This window comes from Lithobates pipiens, unplaced genomic scaffold, assembly GCF_037356315.1.
Source record: "Lithobates pipiens isolate NorthernLeopardFrog02 unplaced genomic scaffold, aLitPip1_a1.2 Scaffold_28, whole genome shotgun sequence".
NCBI lineage: Eukaryota > Metazoa > Chordata > Amphibia > Anura > Ranidae > Lithobates > Lithobates pipiens.
Genome location: NW_027507789.1, coordinates 186676704 through 186700456, shown reverse-complemented (window position 1 = coordinate 186700456; position 23753 = coordinate 186676704). Strand labels below are relative to the sequence as shown.

Genomic DNA, 23753 nt, shown 5'->3' with positions numbered 1-23753 from the left:
TGTTTTATTAATGCCACATGCCAATCTTTAGTATAATAGGTAATAACCACACTACTATTTACTAATTAACTACTGTAGGTAAAATAAAGTGTCAGTAAAAGGCTTGCCGCTAAGCACTGTTGCATGTTCCCACACCACAAAAGAAAAAATTGCAGCGCTAATTTACTAATCAATAACTTAACAATAACGATGAAACCCTTTTAATGTGTGGAAATCTCAATAAACTTCAATATTACCACAATACCAGTCTCTGTAATAAGCAACTTCCCATATAATACTCCTCAGACTGAAAACAAGACACCATAAATTAAACTTGGCAGGGACGGATAGTTAATAATAATTGCAATACAAATGAACTTCAAGTTCACCAATTTTTTTAGTTGGGAGGTTCACATCATTATAGAACTTTGGAATTTTTATTTTTTAGATTGTTGCACTTAATTTTATATGTTTTAGTTACTATTATAATGTGAATTATTGCACTTGATGTTAAATTTCCGCCATCCCTGCTAAGTTCATGTCTTTAGGGACCTTGCTTGGTGCACTGGTGCAAAGTTATGTTGTCATGGACTAAGACTGGGATGGCATTCAAGTTCATGTGCGTGTAAAGGCAGGCGGCCCAATACTTTTTACGATATGGTGTATGTCATAACCTTATGGCCAGATAAGTGGACTATCTCATATCTGCACTATTGTTAGACACGAGGAAACCAAGATTATTTTTTTTTCTTTCTTGTTAGGCCCATAGGAGCTTTGTCTTTCTCCTGTCTTCATAGCAGAAACATGCATGCACAGTCACGCTTGCGTTTGAGGGCAGGCAGGTCATGGCTGCACATTTGACTACACTTCACTATCTGTAGCTGGCAGGTACTACATAACCTGAGACTGTAATTTTACTTAAACGCAACTAAAACTGTAAACCGATTACCTGCCAAAGGGGTTTGTAACTCTGTACAGCCAGGCGTGAGATTCAGGCATCCCTGTCAGAAAACATAGACAGGTCATTAAACAGATTTTTCTTTGCTGTGAACACAAGTAAACCATTACTGGTGAGGTGGGAGCTACAAAGGTTTTCAGGGGCTCTGGTTGTAGACTTGTGGAAATATAATGGTTCCCTTGTAGTGTGTCTCTAGGCAAAACCTTTTCTTTTAATGTTGAATAGAGTGTGAAAGGTTTATACCCTCTATGAAGTTTTTGTTGTCGTCTATGCCCCCTTTGAGGGTGTTAACCCCTTTATTAGTACTGATGATCATTGTCACTGAGAACAAAAAGTGAGGAGAAATCCACAATTTTAGAGCTGTCCCCAGAGGTGAGGGGAAGTGTTCAACAACTACGATAGCAATAACAACCTGACCAGGATTACCCTTCCCTACTGTATCCGAAAATTAGGAGCAAAAGTTTTGGCTATACATACACATTAAATACACAGTTAACATACATATAAATGAAATATTTTATTTTTATGGATGGATTTGTAGTTCTGTGCGGTTAGTGATTGTAAGAGCCAGTTCACACAGGGGCAACACGACTTCCAAAGTGACTTTTGGAGGCAACTTGGACACGACTTGTCAACACGACTTGGGGCGACTTACAACACGACTTTAAGTCGCCCCAGGCCAGGTGACTTTGGCCGTGGCCAATCAGAGAATAATGAGCTCTCAAGGGGGAACTCCACGCCAAATTGTAAATAAAAAACCGGCATGGGTTCCCCCTCCGGGAGCATACCAAGCCCTTAGGTCTGGTATGGATTTTAAGGGGAACCCCCCTACGCCGAAAAAAACGGCTTGGGGGTCCCCCCAAAGTCCATACCAGACCCTTATCTGGGCACGCAGCCTGACCGGAGAGGAAGGGGGTGGGGATGAGCGAGCGCCCCCCCCCCGGACCGTACTAGGGGGGTTGGTGCTTTGGGGAAGGAGGGCGCCCTGCAGCCACCCCACCCCAAAGCACCTTGTTCCCATGTTGATGAGGACAAGGGCCTCTTCCCGACAACCCTGGCCGTTGGTTGTCGGGGGCTGCGGACGGGGGGCTTATCGGAATCCGGGAGCCCCCTTTAATAAGGGGGCCCCCAGATCCCGGCCCCCCACCCTATGTTAATGAGTAAGGGGTACATCATACCCCTAACTATTCACCTGGGGAAAAAGTGTCAATAAAAAACACAACACAAGTTTTTTAAATTTATTAATCAGCTCCAAGGGTCTTCTTCCGATGTTGGCGGTCTTCTTCCGACTTCTCCGCTCTGTTCGGCCTCTTCTCCTCCCGGTGTCCGGCCTCTTCTCTAGCTCTCCGGCGTCGTCTCCTGCTCTCCGGTGTGTTCTCCCGGGCTCCGAACAGAACAACCGTATTTATACCTTCTTGCGCTTGGGAAATTGAAGGATAATTAAGGTGAAATGCGAAGAGAAAAAGCCATACACCACAGCCTACTCAGTCTTCCCAGGGATGGTCCCATTCCTCAGTGGAATCTGTAAGAACAAGCAAAAGGACCAGAAAGAAGGTAGGAGGGAGTAATAAAGGACAGAGTCTAGAGAAGGAAGGAGAAAAAGGAAGGAAAAAGAACTTGGATACGCAGCTGGAAGCATTCAGATGAGGCCCGAACAAGCCAGCTGGAGTGAGGGAAACTCATAGGAAATCCAAGGTTCGCAGACTCTGAGATATTTAGGGTGTGAGTCGTGCACAATGCTAGACATCTGCTCATGGAGCATCAAGGCAGTCATACGTGACTTCACCTCTTAAAGGCAACGCACTGGGTCTTCCAGACTTGGGCTATGGTCCGTTTAGCAGATATAAATAAGTAGCCAGCTTCTGCTGGGATGTGTTTAGGCCAGCAATAGGGCCAACTTTGCGTCCCTGTGGACCATTAGGGTTTTTGTGTGGTTCAAGCGGGTTTTGCTTTCCCATAGACTTGCATGAGAGTGCAAAATGTGCTTGAAGCAGATCAACTGCAGTTCAGCAGGAGGTCAACTGCAGATCAGATGCACCTGTCAATGAATAATCTCACAAGTATCTTAAAGGGCACATCAAATTAAACAATATAGCGTATACATTTGCGACACAAGCCATATTGTAATTGAATGTTAATACAAATGACCTTTCAATCTGTAGTGCTGTAATTTTCTATACAATGCAATATGGCAACCTGGAGGCGTTCTGTACACAGATGGTATACAGAACGCCCCTGTAAATGTAATTTCCTGCTTATGTGATTGGTTTAATGATTTTTCCCAGAAGTCTACACTAAGATACAAATCAGGTTTTTGGCATCCCCTGCAAGTCATTTTTGGTAAGATACTCCCAAATGTAAATGACGTCTAAAGGAATGCAGACCCTGCAACTTTCCTCAGTGCCCTGTGGGTGCAGCAGCTGATTGATCATTATAAAACCACTCCCATACAGATTCACTCTGTACATGGACACAAACAGAATATCAAAAGCTAGGAATCTGCAACAAAGTTTGTTACAATGCCTATAATATATATACCGTATTTATCGGCGTATAACGCGCATTGGCTTATAACACGCACCCCAAGTTTAGGAGGGAAGTTTAAGGAAAAAAAACTTACATTTAAATGCCCATCAATGCAGCCTTGTCAGTGTCCATCTGCAGCCTTGTCAGTGTCCATATGCAGCCTTGTCAGTGTCATATGCAGCCTTGTCGTGCAGCCTGTCCATCATTGCAGCCTTGTCAGTGTCATATGCAGACTTGTCATGCAGCTTGTCCATCATTGCAGCTTGTCCATCATTGCAGCCTGTCCATCATTGCAGCCTGTCCATCATTGCAGCCTGTCCATCATTGCAGCCTGTCCATCATTGCAGCCTGTCCATCATTGCAGCCTGTCCATCATTGCAGCCTGTCCATCATTGCAGCCTGTCCATCATTGCAGCCTGTCCATCATTGCAGCCTGTCTATCATTGCAGCCTTGTAATGCAGCCTTGTGCATCGTTGTCCCCTTGTCAGTGTTATTTTCAAGTTCTATTTTAAAAAATGGCGCCGCCGAGATGTCCTGTGTATCTTGGCCGCGCTCGGTAGTTCTCGGCCGCCTTCGGCCCTTCTCGGCGGCTTTCGGCCACTCTCGGCCATTCTTGGTGGTTTTCGGCCGCCGAGGAGGGCCGAAGGCGGCTGAAAGCCACCCAGAGGCTCAAAAATCGCGGAGGATCAGCGTAGAACACGCACCCACGATTTTCCCCTGATTTTAAGGCGAAAAAAGTGCGTGCTATACGCCGATAAATACGGTAGATCACCCAGACTGAGTGGTTGTGGTGTTTTTTGTTTTTTTTATTTTTTTATCAACAAAAGTGGAGTTACTCTTTAAACTGATGTCAACCTAATGCCATTGACACAAACCCACCCTTCAACACAGATTCTTACTATTGGTTACTAGAGAGGAACTTGGAAAGCTTCATAAAAGTCTGTAACTTCTGAAATGCTTGCATTATTGGAAGACTGCATTGTAAATTCCAACAGGAGGTTCTGAATTCCTTGGGGTTGTGTTTTTTATTTTTTGGCCACTATGAATTTTCTAAATAAATAAAATGAACAATTCCTTTTCTGTTTTAGTAGGCTCAAAACTTCTTACTGATCCATTTATAAATAAGTCATAACTTGTGTATGTTTTTAATGCACGGGAAGATGACATCATAGAAACGTGGTAATTGATGTCTCATTTTACTTCTTTTTTTTCTTAAGCTAGACGATTCAGGACAGAGAACGTAAGATAAACCGGAGCTGAGAACATGGCCTCAGTTTACTCAGGATTCTGTTCTTAACGACTTGGCTTTGAACAATTCTGAGAGTTTGCTACTGATGGCATCAAGCCATCCATTCTTAGAGTCTCATCCGGCTTCCAGGGCAGTGAGCAGCTGGTTGGGATGATTTTCATACTTCTTGGCTGGGAATGATGGTCCTGGCTTTCCATAGCCTCGTTAGATCAGTTGAATCTGAGCTGGCTTTATGTCTTCTCCCCTGGACGGAGTGTCGTATGTGAAAAAAATATGGCTTCTTTATTGCAGAGCCTCTGGAGTCAGTTGTGATTGCAGACAGAACCTGGATTTGTGCCTTGTGCTGACTCAAGTTTTATTGGACAAGAAGGATTAAGAGTTTTGGGCTGTGTATCTGGAGCACCATGAGCTTGGGTCTCAAAAGTTTTGTGGCCTCTGTTTAGTCTCAAAGCTAAATTTTGAATCTACGGTATATTTAATAAATCCACCTTTTTTTTGCCTCACCTGGAACTGAGACTAATGCCTATTACTTTAACAGTATCACTAATGACCACACCAAACCAGCTAACTTATTTTTTTTCTTGAAAATTATTTTAAATCTAATAATTTCCCATTCTGAGGTGGTCTGGATTGGTGAGAGTCACAAATATGTGCTCATGTATAGAATAGACCAAATAATAGAAATGAAAGTATAAAGACCATATTGGTGTTTTTATGATTACATCTGCTATCTAATGGATATTAACACGCTGTCACATATGGTGACCACCATAAACCCGAGTAGATATATTGTTGAATGAGGTTTATTAAAGGCAAACAGTCTGTTCACTTTGCAATGGAATTTATCACATAGTTAAAGAGGGATTCCACCAAAAAAAAAAAATATTAAAAGCCAGCAGCCATAAATACTACAGCTGCTGACTTTTAATAAATGGACACTCACCTGTCCCGGGTTCCAGCGATGCCGGCAGCCGAGGCCGATCGATCGCTCGGCCCTCGGCTGCTGCCGCCACCATTCTAGGTGAGGGAATCAGGAAGTGAAGCGAATCGGCTTCACTTCCCGGTTCCCTACTGCGCATGCGCGAGTAGCGCAGCGCAATAGGAATTCTCCGCGCTGTCACTGGGACCCGTGTGTGTCCCAGCAGACAGCGCGGCAGGACAGGAAATGGCGTAGACTCCCACAGGAGTCTATGCTCGGAAGTGGGTGAAAATACCTGTCTTTGACAGGTATCTCCACCCCCCCTCCCCCCTGAAAGGTGCCAATTGTGACACCGGAGGGGGGGAGGGATCCGATCAGCGGAGGTTCCACTTTAGGGTGGAACCCCGCTTTTAAGGGAATGTCCTGAAGTATCCCTTTCATCCAACCACAGACAAGGAAAATAATAAAAGCTTGCACTTGACTGGTTGGTAGAATTTAGCAGAGCTTCATCTTATTCACCAAGTTCTGTGCACTGATGGGCACTGATAGGCGGCACTGTGGGGGCTGCACCGATGATCAGGACACTAATGATCAGTGCCCTGATCATCAGTGTAGATGTCCTCTTTTACATTTCCCGGTTGCCGGTTCTGCTCTCCTCACGCTGAGAGCCTGTGAGGAAAAGAATGCCTATATCTGGCAAGTGTGTTTACATTGTGATCAGCTGTGCTTAAAGTGGAAGTAAACCCATGGATTTAAACAGTTAAAAAAAAAAAGCCATGCCGGGAATGCTAACTGCACATTGGCTGTGCTCTCAGCCAAACTATCAAACCATCCAATGGCTGGCGTCATAGCGAATCATATGTGCAGCACCATAGCAGTTGAGGATTAAACAGAGGCAAAGATGGCAGCTTCCTTGGCTGAAAACGATAGGGGAGTTTACTTCCACTTGAAACACAGTCGATCACATGTTAAAAGGCCACTGTGATTGGCCCTTTACCCCAATCTGTGATCAGCTGTGCGGAAGGACACATCGATCACAGAACACACAGTCACTCAGCTATAGCAAGGTTAGCAAGAGGTTAATTGTTGAAGCACTGTGTATCCTAAGCAATTTGTCATTTTTATTTATTTCAGGTACCTATATAGCGCCATCAATTTACACAACACTTTATATATACATTGTACATTCACATCAGTCCCTATCCTCAAGGAGCTTACACTCTAAGGTCCCTAACTCACATTCATACATACAAATACACATACTAGGGTAAATTTAGACCAGATCTAATTAACCTACCAACATGCCTTTGTAGTGTCATGCCATTTCTCATGGCAGGATTCTTGGTGGATACAGAAACAGAATCGGCACAATTGCCTTTAGTTTACATTGGGGGAATGTGAGACAGGGTGACCTTGTGCGGTAAACAGAAAACTGCAGATTTAGGCCTCATGCGCAAGAAGTCTGTGTTGTGTTGTGGGCATTTGTCCCTGGGTTCATACGGCCTTGAATGTGAATACCACTTGGTATACCATCCAGCCTCTTTAGACTTTGAAAGGGTGCTAAACATTTAGGGCCGGTTCACACTGGGGGCGATGCGAGGCGACACCGACTTGCCTCGCCGCGACCTCAGCGGCGATTTGCAAATGACTTCTGTATAGAAGTCAATGCAAGTCGCCCCGAGGTCGCCCAAAAGTAGTACAGGAACCTTTTTTCTGAGTCTGAGCGACTCGAGTCGCTCCTCTCAGAACTGTTCCATTGTACAGAACGGGGACGACTTGTCAGATCGCGGCGAGGCAAGTCGTGTCGCCTCGCATCGCCCGCAGTGTGAACCGGCCCTAAATGTGCATGAGATCTTACCAGTATTAAAAATTTGGCAAGAATTTAGATTATATTGTGGTCTTTAGATGTCCATATCTCCCTACCATCTCTGTTCTGAGGCCACGTTATCTATTTGTGGACTCATTTTGGACATTTGCTGGTATGGTTTGATTGAGTGGCATTTGGGCAGGTTACGTGATTTTTAAATGTCTCTTTTGGCTTTAGAACGGCTTATAGAGATTCATTTTTATTTTCTTAAACATGTACTCCAGCTGATCCAGCAGTCTTATGATTTTTGGATCGCTACATAAGGTCATCAGGAAATCCAGCTACAAAGATGAGTTGGGGATTCATCCACCTGTGTTTTTGTCAGGAAATCTAGAAGACTCGGTAAGTTTGAAAACAAGATGTTTATGGAGTGGGCCCAGATACAGAGTTTGTGAGGGTGTCAAATCCTGGTCTGCATATTCTATCCATATATATCTATAAATTACCATCCACATTTTCTGTTAGCCTAGAGATTTATTCTTCATATTCTTAAATCTGTAAAGTTAAATAAATAAATAAAATGGCCTTCTAGCTATGAATGATGCTGCACATCATATTTCATTGGGTGTCGGACGATTGGCTCTGCTTGTCAATACATTGCGTGATGCTACATAAATCTCAGTGCGTCTGGCCATATATCTGCCAGAGTTAATGAATTCCACCATGTCTGACTCTCCACATTACAGTAGTATTAGTGTTTGCTAGCTTCCTGCTCATACTGAAGATATCATTCACCGCGGGAGAACATGACTGTTGAGGAGTCAGCCTTGAACTTGAATGGAAAGCTGTAACGGAAAATTATGCCGGCAAACAAGCAGCACCTATGTGTCAGGACATTGGAGAGTTTAGCTGTAGATTTACAGTGCATTTGAAAAAAAAAAATGATTGGGCATGAGCTGAAGCAGTCTTGTAGAACAGCTACAAATAACGGTAGCTTGTCTGCTTGGGAGAGCAGTTGATTTTAAGCAAGCTAGATGCTCACAGGAACATAAAATTCATGGTACTAATCACATATCTAAAGGTGCTGCAACACACAATTCATTGATGATATTTCAGCATAGAAGGGAGTATTTCACACATACAAATAAAACATTGCTATACATAGGATGCCAAAAGTGCAAATGCAGTAAAATTTCTGCAGCAAAGAAAAGTGCTGAAATGCAGATAGAGCAACCTATAGTAATTAGTAAATCCCATACCGCAGTATGCAATGAAAAGGAAAGGGCCGTGCAGACAATTGAAATAGAGGAACTGGGCTACCAATGTTTTAGAGCAGGGGTCTCCAAACTATGACCCTCCAGTTGTTCAGGAACTACAATTCCCATCATGCCTAGTCATGTCTGTGAATGTCTCGGTTGTACAATTACTCATGGGATGTGTAGTTCCACAACAACTGGAGGACCGTAGTTTGGAGATCCCTGTTTTAGAGCAATGTTGGCTTTTCAAAAAGCCTACCTGAGATTTCGTCAATGTGTTTGGCCACATCTCCAAGCCCTGGTCCTGAGTCCCATTCATTTTGTATCAAGCAGAGGTATAACTTTTTCCTCCCACAATACAGATCACACTTGTTCCCTGGCATGTGACTTGGTGCCTGAGTCCATAACTTGTGGGGCAGGACCCCAAAAGGGTCCCACAAAATCTTTGGAATCGCAGATTGACAGAAAATGGAAATCTGATTTTCTGTCAAAGCATAACTAAAATTTGTAATTTGGGGGTGCAAGAAAACCGCATGCTGGGACCTGGGGCTAGAGCATAACAATTGTTAAGCATTTCAGACTCAAACTGTGTGCAGGCATCAGAGAATGTTCACCTCATGTGGCCTTTTATAGCCGGACTACAACGGTAACAACGGTATGTCTGTAGACCCTCCCTGGAGTCTTCTTGGATAGATCCTCGTTAAACTTGCCTGACCACTTCCCCCCCCCCCTTCCTCCTCCATTGGCACATGCCTGCGTGCATATTCACCCAGTATAAATGTGCCTGTTTGCACAATTGAAACAACATTTCAAAGGAAATATAAATCTGTTGCAAGTCTGATTTATTGTAGGATAGGCCGGTTGTTCTCCCAGCACAGCCAGAACTGACCATAATGCGACAAATGTGCTTTCATGCCTAGTGTGGGTGGCCCACCCATTGAGGGGGCATGTGCGCCACGCCCCCTATCCAGCGCCACATCCCCCCATCCATGGGTCCAGCTCCTTGCAGGACGCCGGGCACATGAATTTCTATGGCGGGTGTTTTTTTTGAAGCACTGATTAGAACCAGAGGCTCTAATAGGCTTCAAAATAGGATGGGCTCGGGGGCGCAGAGAGTGCGCTCACAGCCCACCCAGGTGTGTTTAAAATAGTGAATGAGTATTCGCTATTGTAACACTGATCCTCCTCCTGGCCAATCGGGAAGCGGGTCTGAGACCCGTCACCCGATTGGCTGAAAGGACAGGCGAACCTATTGGATGCCTAGGAGGAGGGGAGGAGACGCATTGCGGAAGCGACACAGGAGCCGCCACTGGTGGTCAGTTTGAAATAGGAAAACGGAGGGACTGGCAGGATCACCGGGTATTTCACAAAGGAAGCATTACCTAAGGAAAGCAGATACTTTTTAACACAAGTACATGGTACTGCGGACATATCTCAGGAATGTGAAATGCTGGGGTAACAAATTCTTTAAGTTGTTATATTTCCTATTTTTCCCGTTTAAAAAGATAAGTGATCTGCACAATATGAATGTATCTATTGTACCTGGAAGCATCAGTTTGACATCTAGAACTGTTTTCTGTCTGTTAACCTAAATATGAAATCACTGGCAGATTGGGTTAATATCATAATATCATCCGGCCCCAGAGTAGTCTAATGCTGGCCATACACAGCTTTAAAGGTTGTAAAGGAAACCTGGCACCAGATAAACGGGTACAACTTATGTAGGAGGACTTGTTTCATCTGTCCATCACCTGATGCTAGTCATTTCATTGAGTATATGTAAGGGTTCACAACCATTTTAAGGGCTAATTGTGTTTAGGATTTCAGTGCAGCACAGCTAGGGATTTTTTTTTTTTTTTGCAATTATCAAATAGATACGACAAAGCACTTTAGCGGGTATATTTAGCAGACCGATAGGGAACAAATATTAGAAGTTCATTGTTGGGGTTTAAATACATTTTTTTTCTTCTCAGAGCTAGATTAGGTGTTGGGGAATAAATGTTAAACTTAAAGCCTCATACACACTGATAATTCTCTTTCGTTCAACCCAGTAAGCTGAACCGGAAAAAACTGGAGCCATGGTACTAACAATCTGATGTTAGTACAGCGATCTCCCCTGCTGTTCTATTATGTTCTGACAGAGGAACACACCCTGCCAGAGGCGGCTGACATCTTATCCAAGATGGCGGCATCCAGAAGCAGTCTCGGGGCTTTTCGATGTCTACACAAGACTTTTACAGGTAAACAACATGCATAAGATATGTTAAAGTGGTTGTAAACCCTTATATAACCAGTGAAGCGACTGGCTTCTGGTGATACAGAGATGAAACAAAGCCTACATAAGTTGTACCTGTTTATCTGGAGTATTCTATTCTCTACATCCATTCAAAATCCAGAATTTGAAAAGTTTGTCTGAGCTGTCAGAAAAAAGGTGTCGGAGAGCTGAAGTTGCACTCTGCAGAGCTCAGTGAGGAGAGGTCTGAGAGCTGATTGGAGGGAAGGGACACACCCTCCTTCACAGAGCACACAGGAACAGAGCTTAGGCTGTCAATCAACTGGAGCTCCCTCCCTTGTCACTTTTTTTCTCTTGGCGTCAGGAAGACTTGTCAGAAGTGCTGAAAGAGGAACGAAGCAGCAGACAGTAATGACACTTGGTGCTGCTAAAGTGATACTAAAGTCTAATTTTTTATTTAATTTTTGCCTAAAAATAACACGTTATACTTACCTGCTCTATGCAGTGGTTTTGCACAATGCAGCTCTGATCCACCTCTTCTCGGGTCCCTCTTAGTCTCTTCTGGCCCCTCCCTCCTGACAAATGCCCCCACAGGAAGCATCTTGCAATGGGGGCAGCTGAGCCGTAGCTCCGTATGTCCATTCAGACACGGTGCCCTGGCCCCTCTCTCTCCTCATTGGCTCGCTGACTTTGACAGCAGCGGGAGCCACTGGTGCTCTGCTGCTGTCTCAGCCAATGCAGAGGAGAGTCTCGGGCAACCGAGTCTCTCCTGCAACATTACTAGATAGGACAGGCTTGGGTAGGTATTAGGGAGACGGAGGGGGGCTTCTGCACACAGTGTTTGTTTTTTTTTCTTCTTATTGCATAGAATGCATTAAGATAAAAAAAAAAAATGTTCTGCCTTTTTAATCACTTTAATTGAGACAAGTACACACTATAGAGGGATATGCTTTGTTCATATTTCATGACTGAGGTTTACAACCACTTAAAATGCACATCTAATCCTACAAGCAGGTTTTTGTTGAAATGCATTGCCTGGTGACTGGTGCTCTTTTAAGTAGTTAGTGTGGCTTTTTACCAGGGAATAGACCAGGGATGTGCAATTAGTGGACCTCCAGCTGTTGCAGAACTACAAGTCCCATGAGGCATTGCAAGACTCTGACAGCCACAAGCATGACACCCAGAGGCAGAGGCATGATGGGACTTGTAGTTCTGCAACAGCTGGAATAGACTGTAAGCCTGTTTGGAGATGGGGCTTGAAGATTGAACTGGGTGATGGTTTCCTGGGACTTGTTTGCCATCACTATCTGAACAAAAAAATCAGCACAATTCTTTGTTCCTATGTAACTTGTGGTTACATTTTTGAACTGCAGCAGCTTGCTGATTGGCTGGCTGCTTCCTGATGAATCAAAGCATAGTGCGTAGTCAGGTACTGTGTACTGCATTGTTGGCAGTGCCTCTGATTTTAGGAACAATGATTGGCTTTATACAATTGTCCTCATTTGTCCTAATTGAACTAGAACACAATTTCATCTCCTTTCATTTATATGAGATTTTATTATTTCTGCTTCTTGATCTCTGGGCTTTTGAGGTCAATATTCCCCCAAAACGCACTTCCATTGCCGATGCAATTCTTTTCATTTAGATGTATTCATGTGTGATGTTGCTGATTTGTGTGCTTAGTCATGGTGGGCTGGGATGATCAAAACGTACAGCGAAGCATGCATGGTAATAATTGAGGAATGTTGCCAACTGTGCCACCCTAGCATATCCATAATTTCAGGCTCTAGGTGTTTTTGATTTTAGTCCCTAGCGGTGCATTCCCTGGTCTGAGTCCTAGCTGCAGAGGAGGTGCTGAAGTTGATGGGTTAATGAAAAAACGAAAGTGTCTACACCTCCTCCCGTCCCCCTCCCCCCCAGTGGCGGAGGCACACTGTGTGTCTGCAGCTGTAAGTCTGGTGGGTAGATACCTGTGCGTCTGATTCTGAGCACACACTGCAGTATGAGGCTGGCACCAAACACGCTTCTTTGCTTTTCTCCTCCTCCGGCGTCCTTCAGGAAGTCAGCAGAATGGTGCAGTGCCACCATCCTCATTCATTGAGGTGAGTTTCATTCTCTCTGCAATTCATCTACTCTGTGTGTGCCTACATAGGTTGGCAGAAGGTGCCAGATATACTCTTCCTGTTGACCTCTGGCAGTGCTGCCCAGTTGCTGATGCAGTCCGGCATTTTTGATGATGCCAGTAATTGTCTATTTCTGACGAGCTCCTGGTACTGCAGCACATCCCTATTCTTCTCAGGTTTTCTAATCCAAGTTGGGTCTCTGTGGAACTATTAAGAGATCTTACCCCGCTGACATTTGTTTCCCATGCTAGTTTTGCAAATCAATTGCCAACTGCTCATCTAGCACTTGAGGAGGGCAGAGCTGTCATGCTTATGGTGTGTAACTGATCCAATTCGGGTACGTCACCGAATTAGCCATGGACAGATTGCCCAATGCTTAGTGGTAATAAATCTTGCATGATGATTCCAATGGCACTCTGGGACAGAGATGCAAATACGATCAAGTGAATCTCTGTTATACTTTTCAGCTGGAGAATGGCATTTCCTTTGGTTTTATCCCTATCTGCTCTGAGCGAAAGTCTCTTACGTTGCAGGCTCGTGTTTAGTAAGAATGTTTGCCGACAGTTTTTCCATCCCGAATCTTGCTGAATCACTGGTCCTCTTACTCTGCTGTTGGATTACCAGCTGGGAAACTGCTGCTTCCTCCCTCAGCATGAAAAGCCTTGCTTATTTGGGAGACTGAAGGGGTAGCGGTGTGCCCACTGGTGCATGCTTCTAAATGATGAAGGTTCCAGGCCATGACATTTCCGCATCACTCCTGATGCCTTTTAAATAGTTTTTATAGTCAACGCTCGAAGATGATTTCCTGTATAAAGATTGTAGCAAAGCTCATGGTGTTTCCTAGCTACTTTTTTTATTTTCAAACGCAGGTTGAAAATTAAAGACTTAAACGGTCTACTTTTCTGTGCCGTGGTTGTTTCATTTCCCTTTGGCAGAAATCTGATGTGTTGTGGACCCTTGGGGCTTGGTGACCTGGAGATTTATAAATCGCCTTTCAAATGTGTTTGAAGCAGAGATTTTGAAGCTTCTAAAAGGCATTGTTCAGTCTATGGAATCTGACATTGCAGGGTTAAATCGTGTTTTTTTTTATGAATGCAGCATTTCTTACGCACTTTTTTCACTGGCATTACATTCAGTTGCTATCAGCAGAAAAGCATCTGGAAGCAAGGGCAGCACATGCATTTGCAGTGATTTCATTGTTTCTTTTCCCCTGCAATGAGCCTTAAAAAAAAATATTTTGACAGATAAAACTTACAAGAGTATCATCTTTTTTAGATGTGCTGCAAATGCAGCTTAAAAAAAAATATTTTACCTAAAAGAGTTTTGTTTAAGATTTCACAAAGAGATGCTTTTGTTTCTATATGCTTTAAACAACCCTGCTCACAAGTCAGGGACTGCAAGTACTTGTTACCCTGTTTCCCTGAAAATAACACCTAGCATGATTGTTGGTGATGGCTGCAAAATAAGCCCTAGACCTTGTAGGTCTTATTTTCAGGGTAGGGCTTACTTACGAGGAGACAGGATGGGGCTTATTTGGGGGGTAGAACTTATATTGCAGCCATCACCGACAATCACACTAGGTCTTATTCAGGGAAACGGGGTACATGATTCTTTTTATTGTGCTGCTTTCCTCTCCAAGCACTAAAGAAGGCAGTGTTGATGACCTTGGAACTTACAACCTTTATTTTTATCACCATTCACAAAACAAATGTAACAGGAGCTACAGAGATTCATTGGGCCTTCCTAAGATAAAGGCCAACGTGCAAACAAAGCCCTGTTCTCACCTGAGTGATTTGCAGCTTTACCAGAAGCACCTTAGCACTAAGTTTGGGAATGTAAAATAAAATAAAAATGCTCACCTGCTGCAGCATTGGTCCTCCGCCATGTTATTGCTCATCACTCAGTTCTTCCCCTCTGCTCTGAGCCGAGAGCAGTGACTGTCAATCACCGCTCTCTGCTCTTCCTCTCCAGTGCTCAGTGGAGCGCAGGGCTGTGGAGCCGGCAGTGAGCTGAGAGGCTAAGCCAGCTGCCGGTCAGGAATCCTGTTGGATCCCGACATGTACTGTGCAAATGTTTAAGGCAGGTGTGACAAAATAGTGTCAATGCATTAAAGTGCTTTCAGGAATAGAAGTGTTATCAACTAACAAAATGGAAAGTAAATGAACAGAAGAAAAATTAAAATCAATATTTGGTGGGACCACCCCTTGCTTTTAAAACTGCATCAATTCTAATTGGTATGCTGTACACCGTTTTTGAAGGAACTTGGCAGGTAGGATGTTCCAAACATCTTCAAGAACTAACCACAGATCTTCTGTTGATGTCTTTGCTAAACTTGGGGCCAATCACACGCCTTCCTGATGGTATGGCATGATGTATAAGTATCTGCCTGTATTTCTCACCATTGATCCTGACCAAATCTCTAACTCCATTTGCCCCAAACTTGCAAGGAACCTCCACCATGCTTCACTGTTGCCTGCAGACACTCATTATTGGACTGCTGTCCAGCCCATCGGCAAACAAACTGCCTCCTGCTACAGCCAAATAGTTCAAATTTTGTCTCATCAGTACACCTGCTGCCATTCTTTGCACACCAGTTCCTATGTTTTCATGCATGGTTGAGTCGCTTAGCCTTGTTCCTATATTGGAGGTATGGCTTTTTGGCCCTAATTCTCTATGAAGACCACTTCACTTCTGGCCAGACTTCTCCAGACAGTGGATGGGTGTACCTGGGTCCCACTGGCTTCCTCCAGTTCTGTGCTGATGGCACTGCTAGACATCAGTATCTACATGCTGTGCCTAATTTTTAAACTTTACCAGTTGGCAAGTTAAATATGTCCACAGTCCAGTCATTTGTCTAATCTGATTCAATGCAAGGTGTCTACAGAGCATACCATATACTTTCAAAGGTTGGCCCTGCAGACCTTACACATTTAAATCATCGGTAGAAGACAGCAGACCCAATGTCTATCAGGGTGGAACATTTGTGATTCTAACTGGTCAGATTTCTTGTCTCCCATCAGTGGCCAATTGGGAGAGTGTCCCATAAACACGAGATCATAGTCTAAGCCCTTGTACACACGGTCAGAGATTCCGACGGAATGTGTCCTATCGGACCGTTTTGTCGGATAATCCGACTGTGTGTGGTCTCCATCGGACTGTTTCCGTCGGAGTATCCGACGGACCAAGTTTTCCAACTTGTCCGTAAAATTCTCAGACAAAACGCTACGATCGGACATACTCCGGTCATGTGTAGCCTACTCCGACGGACAAAGTGCCACGCATGCTCAGATCAAATTCCTAGACCAAAGCTATTGGCTACTAGCCTGAACGTAGTCCCGTCGGAACGAAATAACATCATAACGTTATGTACAATCGGATTTTCCGACAACTTTGTCCGACCGTGTGTATGCAACAGTTTCGGACAAAATCCAAAGGATTTGGTTGTCAGAATGTCCGACCGTGTGTACAAGGGCTAAGCTGGCGAAAACAGGAGGATTAGACATCTGTCATCTCCTATCTACAGGTGCTTTAATTCCATACTTGGAATAGAGTATACACAGAAGCAGAAGGTAGCTTAGCCGAAATGCCTGGTGTATGCTGCTAATATACTCTACCAGTGGCATTAATGTAAATTGTTCCCCTTGTACAGTATTGTGAGGATTGATCATTATATATGCTAATATATCAGTGTTGTGTGAAGGCTCTTCTTAAGCAATTTCACACTTTAATGTGCAAGGTCATAGTTAGGAAATAATGGCTAATTGTTGCTAAGAGGCAATAAAGCTGCCCGTCTGGCAGTGGCTGCCAGCCCTGCTGCCATTCTCTGTTTTTTTACAGTTAGAGGATGCCCTGCAGTCAAGCTGAACAAAGTTTATCTGCCTTTGAGCTGGGCAACCCCTATGAGAAGAAGCATGGGTAGACGCCAGCCCTTCGCCATTCATTATTCATGCCTAGCTGGCTGGCTTGATTGTAATTATTGCGCAGCCGCTGTGCCCTCATTGGCAGAAGGCTTTGAAATATTTACAAGGTAAACTTGCAGATCCTGGAAGGGACATTGCCAAGCTTGAGATCTTTTCTGTTCTAATGTCTGTTAATTGAGCTGATAATGACGAGCAGTGGAAGAACTGCTAAAAACTAGATCACTTTGTTCTGAAGGAAAAGATTTTCTTTGATATACTAGATAAAATAAAGGGAGCATTTCCAATGAATCACAATCATTGTTACTTGCAGGTATATGAAATAACATTTCACAGTTTATTTTAATTTTTTTTGATTGGGAAATATAAGAATATGTTGTATTGTATGGATTCAATTAGAATGATATATTCCCTTTAAACGTTATCTGTTTTAAAGGAAAAGTCATGTTTTTTGGACCTTATTCTCTCTATCCTGCTTTGCTGGATAGCTAATTAAAGAGAATATTTGGGGGGGTTATTGATAGAATAAGGAAGGGCTAGAACCTCCATTGTGTTTTCTTTGTTTCTTTGACACATTGTTACGTCTCATAGTTTCATAGTTAGTAAGGTTGAATAAAGACCCCAGTCCATCCAGTTCAACCTGAGTGAGTGTCTATCCCTATCCCTGTACATTGCACACTCACATCGGTCCCTACCCTCAAGGGGCCCACGATCCAAGGTCCTGGCACAAAGTGTCACTTGGACAGGAAATCGGGGCAAAAGATCCCCAATGGAGCCACAGGCAGCAGCAAAAAAAAACTAACAGAGGTTGTAACCCTTTGCGTGTTAATGAGATCAGGCCATCAATGTGACAGATTGCAGTGTAGCAGGCAGTAAGATTGCTGTGACATCTGCATTATTCCCTAGCACACATAATCGGAACAATGAATGACCTTCAGGAAAATGGTTCAGTTTTCAAATCAATGGTCATTAGCATCTTTGGCTGTTGCCATGATTTTTATGAGCATCTACGTTTTATTGTAATGGTCTACAAGTCAGTCTTAGACTCTAAGGTCCAATGCTGACTAAACAAAATATATGTCTTTTTTTTTTTTTTTTTTTTTTTTTTAAGACTCCAGACTTCTTATACGGGTAATTATTTAGGCTTTTCTTGCGCAATTTAAACATAGGCTTGTAATTTATGCTAAGCATACACTGACCTCACTACCTTATCAGCGAGTCAAAGAAATCTCATCTGTGTATTACACGTATGCTTACGGGAATCTTAGATATGATGACATTGATCAAGTCACGTTTCTTCTATGACTTTGTTATACAAGTTTAAAACAGTAGCAGTGTATACAAGTGCTAAAATATTTGTATTATGCTAAGTTGACTTGGGATACATGACACACTGCATAAAAAAGGTCCCTGAACTCCTCTGCAGTTAAAGCAAATCTAAAACATAAATTTAACTGTTTACCAAAACTGTTGCATTCAAGGCATGCCATAAATGTTAGCGGTCACAGTTGCTTGTGCTCTTAACTGTCAAGCCATCAAATGGCTGGTGTCATAACTGATCACATGTGCAACACCATGGCAGCTGCAGATCAGAGGCCGATACCTAGTACACGTGGGCCAAACGTCAACCAGCAGTGGCTGATTCAATAGCAACTGGCCGACATTCGGCCTGTGTGTTTGGCAGCCGGTCCGACATCAGCTGGGGTCTGTCAAAGGCTTATGACCGAACAAGGTCTGCCGACCGGCTTCCAGTCGGCGCTCTCAGTACGGGTGCCCCAAGGGAGATCACTTCTTCAACAGGGCACTCAAGAGGAGCAGCGCCGCTGAGGGACCCCAGAAGAAGAGGATCGGGGCCACTCTGTGCAAAGCCAACTCCTAGTGGAGGTAAGTATGACATGTTTGTTTTTAAATGGAAAAAAAAAGGAAGGAAGGTTTAGTTATCCATTAAGTCTAGGAGAGAGGGCACATTCACATGTGTTGACTATGAAAAACAAAGCAAGACTCATTAATTCATCTATCGTATTTATGATGTGTTTTTGCTGCATATTTGTTGTGTTTTTTTGAAGCACTGAAAGAACATCAAGAATGTTTGTTAAATGGAATGAAAGTGTTATTTTTCTAGAGGAAGTGATGTTGAGGAAATGATTTGCTTTGAGGTGTGGTTAGGTTGCAGTGTGATAGAAGGCATTTTTGTGATTTTTCTGCAAGATGGATTTGTATACTTTGACCCCTTTGACACGTGGCTTGGTCCAGCTCAAGAAGATCATGGAAAGAATGGCCCAGTGGAACAACGAGGAGAGTGTTGTGCCAATATTGGGTGCATCCCATAGTCTTGCAGAGAATTTCCAGGGGGCTTTTCTATACACTTAACCATGAGTTGTTACCACACAGCTCCTCTGTACAAACAGGAAGTGGTTGGAGCTGCTTTGTCATAGTTCTCTATTATTTCCCAGTGCATTCTGGGATAGAGGAACCTCCACTGTCTCTTCCCTCAGTGCCCAGCTAACACTTTATAAATGCTTCACTAACACACGGTAAATGCTATAGGTGCTGTTATGTTACCATTGTAATGAATGGAGGCAGCTGATAAGTCTTGATACCTCATGAAAGCGACCTGCTTAATTTTTAACGCACCACAATGTTAACGTTCCTGTGTGTATTGCATTGTGTGGTGCCCATTGTGATATTCATGGTAGGCATTGAAAGGTGGTTATGAGGCTTTAATTGCCACTTAAACTCAGGGTATTGACATATGTGAGAACAAGCCCTCATCCGCATTGGGCACAAATTAACTGAACCATGCCCAAATTCAATTGTCCCCACTCCTCCACTGGTCGGAGCTCACACTGGGCCACAAGCAAGTGTTATTTACCTTAGGCATGCTTGCATTATCAGCTCTGCCAACCAGACCACAGTGATCCCTTATGTGCTCCCTGATCTATGGAGATTTCTGTACTCGCACTGCCAGTGTCAGTGCACCCCTAAAGCACTTTTACTTACCAATCATCTACTCCCAAGCTGACAGTGCTCTCCCATTCTCAGGCAGTAGACCATCTCTCTGTGTCCTAATTGGCAAGGCTATGGACCCTAAACTGCCAGGGCATGGGGGAGAAGAATTTGCACAGAGGATCGGTAAGTAGGTCTACTTTTCCATGCCCCCTTAGACCTAAACGAGTAACCCCACTGCAAATGAGTTTTCACGTTTCCTGGAGTTGGGTTTTAATGTAAATTATATTCTTGGTAATTATTGTTGAAATATTCATGTTCCCTTCTTTTTTTTTCTTTTTTTAATATATATATAGATTGTATTGACATAACTGGGGCAGACATATCACTTCTCGCTATTTACTGTATACAGCAGTTCTTCTTGATTAGTAGTGCTACATTGTGCTTTATTATTTTTTTTTTTTTCAATGCAAGTAGATCAGTTTGGAGTGTTTGAAAGCTATGCAGTGTGCTTTCCTGTCCCTCTCACAATGGAAGTAGGTTAGCAGGGACTGATTGGAAACCATACAGTGTGGCTTCTCCGGTTTTCCCAGTAGGTGTTCTGAAGAGATGCTGAATAGAGACAGAGAGAAGCTATACATTGATATGATATTGTGTAACCCAGTCCATATATATATATATATATATATATATATATATATATATATATATATATAAACTTTAAGGATTACTTTTCAGTTAACATTTTTGCACCATGAAAAATGAACTATAGATCCCTTTCAATAGTTCAGTGGACAAAAGGCACATGTATATAATATTATGAGGTCATCGGTTCAAATTCTGGCCAGGACACATGGAGTTTGCGTGTTCTCTCTGTACTTGCGTGGGTTTTCTCTGACACTCCAAAGACATGATAGGTTAAATGGCTCCTGTGTAAATGGAGCCTGTATGTGGGTAAGGCAACCCATAGACCATGCATATATATTTCCTGCAACCTTGGGTAGCAAGAAAGAGATTCACATGATTCCCCCATCTACAGTGTTGACTGGGAAATTCCTTCTGCCAAAACATTGTCATTCAAGCCGTCTCTGTCCCCGTCCCCATTGGGTGAAGACTGTGATTATTGCTAGTTGCTATAGCAGCCGCTAGCGATAATCACAAGTCATTGAGGCTGGTTGTACCAAAGTTGAACCCAAGGCCAAGACTCGAACCATCTATGGCCAGCCCAAGAATTTTGAGATAGGAACCTTAGACTGTAAGCTCCTTTTTTGCAGGGACTGATGTGACTGTACAGTATATAAAGCTCTGTGTAAATTGTTAGCACTATATACAGTAGAGGTGCCTTGAAATTTTGGCCGCCGAAAACTGTTTTTTCATTCAGCCTAAACCGAAAGGGGGCGGGGTCTGTGGAAGTGTCACCCTGGCTCGCCCTAGTCTTCCACTCCCTCCTCCTCCCCGTCCCTCCTCACCGTGATCTCCATGTGTCACGGAGCTGAATTGTCCGGGCTGTAGTAACATGTCCTGCCTTCTGTGATAGACAGCACACTGATCCTATGGCGGGACATTGAATCAGTGTGACGTGATCACAGGAGGCGGGATATTGTTACTGCGGCCTGGGCAATTCAAACCCTGCTCCGTGACACACGGAGATTGCCACTCTGATTCGGGCACAGGCAGCCTGCATATGAAGGACACTGGTGAGGCTGTTGGGCACAGGCAGGCTACATATGAAAGACACTGGTGAGGCTGTTGGGCCTTGGTGAGGCTGCTGGGCCCTGGTGAGGCTGCTGGCCCCTGGCGAGGCTGTATATGATGGGCCCTGGCGAGGCTGCCCTGGTGAGGCTACATATGACGGGCACTGGCAAGGCTGCATATGACGGGCACCGGTGCTGCTGCTGGCCACAGGCAGGCTGCATTTGATGGACACTGGTGAGGTTGCATTGATCTCTTGTATCATGTCTGCAGTCTCTGACTACCTCCTGTATCATATCTGCTAGAGGTGCACCGAATGGAAATTTTGCTAATACTATTAGCAGTTTAAGTAAGAGACTGAGGACATGATACAAGAGATGGTAGGAGACTGGAGACTGCAGTTTTCTTGACCTTCCTTACACTAAAGGTACCAATAATGGCAAACAATAAATTCATATTAATTTAAATTGATATTATTAAAAAGTTGAATATAATACAATATATATAAAAATCGAAATATTTTTTAAAAACTGTCATTTTCGTTTTTTGGCCTAGTGCATCCTTCATTTTTGGTATCGGTTTCGACACCAAAATTTCCATTCGATGCACCCCTAATATACAGTCAATACTTGTAATAAATGAATCTTAAGATCTGTGTTTAGTAATGGTCAGGAATGTGCTAACTGCTACAACCTGCTTCTGTGAATAATTATTGCGCTAGATACACTAAATTATCCTCATTAATATTCCCGCTGTCCGTTACATGCGTGGAAACGCTGGCCATAAATATATTGAATATGAATATTTATGAGCCTGCCACATCAGATTAGTTCTGATTTAAAGAGCTGTGTGCCGGCAGCAGCTGTGGAAATGCTGAATATTGTGGCAGATAAGACCCCTGTGGATCTCGGTGTCTGACCTCTCCTCTGCCCCTGTAGAACTCCCAATGCCATTGTTTTCTGCGTATATAGTGGCTGTATGTTCTTTCCACACACCATATTCATGAAGTATTTCTATAGGTTGTACATTACAAGGTCATTACATGTGATCACTAACTTCACAAAAACAAGGCTTGCATTTTTTTTATTTGTAAATGGTACCTTGGCACTCTATGGCAAATGACGAACAGAAATGTCTAAAATAGCCATTAATCCAACTTCTGTACAACTTTTCTAGACTTTTTCGTTTTGTTAAAGTTTTCTATACAAGGTTGGCATATCATCACTTCTATCACAAATTCCAAAAACAAAGGGGTTTATTTCCTCGATTCTCTGAGGGAATCAGATCTTTTCATTGTGCTTTTATGGCATCTATGGTCAAAATGTAAACTCATGTGTTCATTTCCACATTATGTTTCAATTATTTCTAGCCTTCTCGTATTAATCTGAACAATTGTAGACTTTGTAAAGATCACCACTGGTGCTCCATTTTTTTTGGGGGGGGGGCGGCAAACAAATCACCCGTCACCGTGTCTTTTAAGGGTGCCTTTTTTTTTTTTTTTTTTTTGCAAATCTGTTTATTAGGATTTAGACAGTGAACAAGCAACCAAAAACAAAACAAAACAAACAAAAACACATACATTGGTCACGATTAGTGTTACAGGCGTGACGTGTATATAGTTGCAATATAAGACAGTGTGTTACATACAAAACATGTCGGAGAATTCAAGGCATCTCAACGGTCACAGAGAGCCGTCGCCATGTGCAGTAGGACGACTTGGAACTAAACCATGCTACTCAGATATACAACATATTCACTAGTGCAGATTCCTATTCATTAACAAACGATAATGTGTTAAGCAGGCTGCGGGTCTGAGGCCGTGGAGGCGTCCGCCAGCCAGCTGGACCAGGCCTTGTCATATTTTTGCGGGCAACCCCTATTAACATAGCAGTCCCTGTAAAGAGGCAGGCTTTCGTTCACCAATTTTTTCCACAGGGAGAGAGGAGGAGGAGTGGGCTTACGCCAGCTGAGTGCAATGGCCTTGCGGGCATAGAAGAGAAGTAGCCCAGCCAGGGTGCGCCGCGCCACAGTGGGAATTAGATGGTCTATCAGGCCCAGTATGCAAGTTTCTATAGAGAGTTGGAGCGATATGGAGGTGACCTGTGTAATGACCCCTAGTATCTCCTTCCAATAGTCAACAATGGCTG

General features: G+C 43.4%; 1 protein-coding gene across 7 annotated transcripts in view; it reads left to right on the top strand.

Moving 5' to 3' along the window:
• Positions 1–23753, top strand: part of TANC2 (tetratricopeptide repeat, ankyrin repeat and coiled-coil containing 2) — a 703225-nt gene that overhangs the window by 399445 nt on the left and 280027 nt on the right. The window contains exon 1 of one of the 7 annotated variants that reach the window (XM_077460131.1): positions 12893–13030. The exons of the other annotated variants lie outside the window; for them this stretch is intronic. The gene's annotated coding sequence lies outside the window, so the exon portion shown is untranslated. Of the gene's footprint in view, positions 1–12892; positions 13031–23753 lie in introns of those variants that run through there. 7 annotated transcript variants of the gene reach the window in all.